Genomic DNA, 5,000 nt, shown 5'->3' with positions numbered 1-5,000 from the left:
AATGATTGAGCCAAAACACATGCTGAGGTGTGAGAGTATGTCAGATGTTCGATCTCACACACACACACACACACACACACTTTACAGCGCGACCGTTTTACTCGCATTTGCTTAAAAAAAAAAGTAGATCTGTGCAAACTGCAGAAGTCAAGTATGAGAACATGTGTGGGCAAAATGTAGAGCAAAAATATATTGCTACCGTGGCTATTTTCAAAGCATTTCTGCTGTTTTGTTTCATACTCTGGCAATAGAACAAAGAAATAGGAATCCCATAAGCCACCTGGTGCAGCAACAGTGCCTGGAGGGCGGTACGCACTGTTATACTGCTTTCAAATAGGATTGAAGGTATGTTGCCTGTAAACTCAATTGGGCAATGTTTATATGATCCCTTTCAAAACAGGCGCATTTCTACCACTTTGTTGTTGGTATTCACCTTTTACACATTTCTTTAGCCGGCAAGGAGCAAGAGGCATTCAACATCGACCCTTGTTGTTGTCACAGTTGTCATGATAACCTGACGTGATAGCAGCAAGTTATTCTAAATTCCTCCTGACAGAATTCACTTTTATTTCTTCACATTTACAACAGTCACCCAGCAGCTCACCATACTTGCAAATAATTTGTAAATCATTTTCCTTGTAAATGTGTTAATTTTCCTCTGATGGTGATAAAAAAAGCTGGCTACAGTTAAACTCAAAAGGTTGGCAGACATCTTCTGGTAATTACATGAGCTGGCTAGCCAGCTAGTTTAAGTTGGCTATCAAGTTAGCAACAAACAAAAAACATTATCTAGAAAGTTGCTTTCAGTTCCCTGGCTTGCTAGATTCACTACATATCCTAAATACATTTTTAAACGGATGGGTTTTTGTGTGTGCAAAAAGAAATAGAGCAGGAAACATTGGTATTTGGACCAGACTGCTGAGCTGTCATACAGACTGTTTCATCAATTTGTTTGTAGTTTCTTATCAGTCTTTCTCAAATACTTTCATTGTGCTCTGAATCTATTTTTGTGTACTTAAATGTTTTCAATTTCAGCGTAAAGCCCAGCACACACACACACACACATACACACAGCACACACACCTTTATATCTCTCAGCCGAGTTGTCCTAGAAAATCTAGCCTTTGACCCCACTCCAATGTCCCCACAAAAGCATCAGGTATTCCCATCAGGCCTAATCTCATCTCCAACCTCCCCACAAAGCATCAGGTATTCCCATCCGGCCTAATCTCTTCTCCAACCTCCCCACAAAGCATCAGGTATTCCCATCCGGCCTAATCTCTTCTCCAACCTCCCCACAAAGCATCAACTATTCCCATCAGGCCTAATCTCTTCTCCAACCTCCCCAGAAAGCATCAGGTATTCCCATCAGGCCTAATCTCTTCTCCAACCTCCCCACAAAGCATCAAGTATTCCCATCCGGCCTAATCTCTTCTCCAACCTCCCCAGAAAGCATCAGGTATTCCCATCAGGCCTAATCTCTTCTCCAACCTCCCCGCAAAGCATCAGGTATTCCCATCAGGCCTAATCTCTTCTCCAACCTCCCCACAAAGCATCAGGTATTCCCATCAGGCCTAATCTCTTCTCCAACCTCCCCACAAAGCATCAGGTATTCCCATCAGGCCTAATCTCTTCTCCAACCTCCCCGCAAAGCATCAAGTATTCCCATCAGGCCTAATCTCTTCTCCAACCTCCCCACAAAGCATCAGGTATTCCCATCAGGCCTAATCTCTTCTCCAACCTCCCCGCAAAGCATCAGGTATTCCCATCAGGCCTAACCTCCCAGTTTAAGGTGAGTTTGTACAGCTAGTGTAAATGTCTGTATATGCCTTTGCCTGTTTGATTGTGATTTTATTTATACACCAACATGTCCACACAGGGATAATAAACTTATCAGTCTGATTGTCTATCCTTATTGGATGTCTATCAGTCTCATTGTCTATCCTTATTGGATGTCTATCAGTCTCATTGTCTATCCTTATTGGATGTCTATCAGTCTCACTGTCTATCCTTATTGGATGTCTATCAGTCTGATTGTCTCATATTATTGGATGTCTATCAGTCTGATTGTCTATCCTTATTGGATGTCTATCAGTCTGATTGTCTATCCTTATTGGATGTCTATCAGTCTGATTGTCTATCCTTATTGGATGTCTATCAGTCTGATTGTCTATCCTTATTGGATGTCTATCAGTCTGATTGTCTCATCTTATTGGATGTCTATCAGTCTGATTGTCTCATCTTATTGGATGTCTATCAGTCTGATTGTCTATCCTTATTGGATGTCTATCAGTCTGATTGTCTATCCTTATTGGATGTCTATCAGTCTGATTGTCTCATCTTATTGGATGTCTATCAGTCTGATTGTCTCATCTTATTGGATGTCTATCAGTCTGATTGTCTATCCTTATTGGATGTCTATCAGTCTCACTGTCTATCCTTATTGGATGTCTATCAGTCTGATTGTCTCATATTATTGGATGTCTATCAGTCTGATTGTCTCATATTATTGGATGTCTATCAGTCTGATTGTCTATCCTTATTGGATGTCTATCAGTCTGATTGTCTCATCTTATTGGATGTCTATCCGTCTGATTGTCTATCCTTATTGGATGTCTATCAGTCTGATTGTCTCATATTATTGGATGTCTATCAGTCTGATTGTCTCATATTATTGGATGTCTATCAGTCTGATTGTCTATCCTTATTGGATGTCTATCAGTCTGATTGTCTATCCTTATTGGATGTCTATCAGTCTGATTGTCTATCCTTATTGGATGTCTATCAGTCTGATTGTCTATCCTTATTGGATGTCTATCAGTCTGATTGTCTATCCTTATTGGATGTCTATCAGTCTCATTGTCTCATGTTATTGGATGTCTATCAGTCTCATTGTCTATCCTTATTGGATGTCTATCAGTCTGATTGTCTATCCTTATTGGATGTCTATCAGTCTGATTGTCTATCCTTATTGGATGTCTATCAGTCTGATTGTCTCATATTATTGGATGTCTATCAGTCTCACTGTATCCTTATTGGATGTCTATCAGTCTGATTGTCTCATCTTATTGGATGTCTATCAGTCTGATTGTCTCATATTATTGGATGTCTATCAGTCTGATTGTCTATCCTTATTGGATGTCTATCAGTCTGATTGTCTCATCTTATTGGATGTCTATCAGTCTGATTGTCTATCCTTATTGGATGTCTATCAGTCTGATTGTCTCATATTATTGGATGTCTATCAGTCTGATTGTCTATCCTTATTGGATGTCTATCAGTCTGATTGTCTCATCTTATTGGATGTCTATCAGTCTGATTGTCTATCCTTATTGGATGTCTATCAGTCTGATTGTCTATCCTTATTGGATGTCTATCAGTCTGATTGTCTATCCTTATTGGATGTCTATCAGTCTGATTGTCTCATCTTGTTGGATGTCTATCAGTCTGATTGTCTATCCTTATTGGATGTCTATCAGTCTGATTGTCTATCCTTATTGGATGTCTATCAGTCTGATTGTCTCATCTTATTGGATGTCTATCAGTCTGATTGTCTATCCTTATTGGATGTCTATCAGTCTGATTGTCTCATCTTATTGGATGTCTATCAGTCTGATTGTCTCATCTTATTGGATGTCTATCAGTCTGATTGTCTCATCTTATTGGATGTCTATCAGTCTGATTGTCTATCCTTATTGGATGTCTATCAGTCTCACTGTCTATCCTTATTGGATGTCTATCAGTCTGATTGTCTCATATTATTGGATGTCTATCAGTCTGATTGTCTATCCTTATTGGATGTCTATCAGTCTGATTGTCTCATGTTATTGGATGTCTATCAGTCTGATTGTCTATCCTTATTGGATGTCTATCAGTCTCACTGTCTATCCTTATTGGATGTCTATCAGTCTGATTGTCTCATATTATTGGATGTCTATCAATCTGATTGTCTATCCTTATTGGATGTCTATCAGTCTGATTGTCTCATATTATTGGATGTCTATCAATCTGATTGTCTATCCTTATTGGATGTCTATCAGTCTCATTGTCTCATATTATTGGATGTCTATCAGTCTGATTGTCTATCCTTATTGGATGTCTATCAGTCTGATTGTCTATCCTTATTATGGACTACATCCTACTGGATGACATTAATTAGACATTGCTTCAACAACACAAAGTAATTTCTCTATAAGGGGCGGCAGGTGGTTAATGGTTAGAGCGTTGGGTCAGTAACTGAAAGGTTGCTAGATTCAATCCCCAAGCTGACAAGGTACAAATCTGTCGTTCTGCCCCTGAACAAGGCAGTTAACCCACTGTTCCCCGGTAGGCTGTCATTGTAAATAAGAATTTGTTCTTAACTGACTTGCCTAGTTCAATAAAAATAAGCCTAGTGGTAGTCATCTGAATATCTGCTGGCAGAACTGACTGGAGACTACACTAGGTTAATAAAAGAGAAACTGGCAACATAGATAAGTCTACCCACTGAGCACAAGACTTTGAATGGATGTCCTTTCAACTAAAACTACGTCTTTCCAACGTCTTTTGCTCACTGGGTAGGCTGTATTTTGCATGAGTGTTTCTTTGTAGTAGGTTTAATAAAGATGAAAATACATTTCACATAACAGCCAACATTTGGAATAACAAATCGATGGTGTTTTATATGTCCCTAAGCCCTCTTATTAATCGAGGAGAAAAGTAACTGCAGAAACATAAAATGGTAACTAAGAAGTTAGTCAATGTTTATTGTAAGTTGTTGAGTCTCCATGAAGAGGTTGTTGAGTAATGACAGGGAATAGGTTATGATTACTTAGTGGTGGAAACAATACAACTATCACTGATCTGATTATACTAAATGCAATACGATTCTAATAATCCAGAAAAATAAAAAAAAAATAGCATAAAAAAACAAACATGTGACAGAAATGCCTTAATGCCAGATACCAACTAAATGAAAAACTACAGGCGTTTTAACTCTCCTCCCTTAATGTTTTTCTTGC

General features: G+C 38.7%; 1 protein-coding gene across 1 annotated transcript in view; it reads right to left on the bottom strand.

The window, feature by feature from the left end:
• LOC106570720 (regulating synaptic membrane exocytosis protein 3-like) overlaps positions 1-5,000 on the bottom strand; it is a 124,594-nt gene that overhangs the window by 119,082 nt on the left and 512 nt on the right. The window lies entirely within an intron of this gene.

Source organism: Salmo salar, chromosome ssa14 (assembly GCF_905237065.1).
Source record: "Salmo salar chromosome ssa14, Ssal_v3.1, whole genome shotgun sequence".
Lineage (NCBI taxonomy): Eukaryota > Metazoa > Chordata > Actinopteri > Salmoniformes > Salmonidae > Salmo > Salmo salar.
This window is presented reverse-complemented; position numbering and strand designations above follow the sequence as displayed.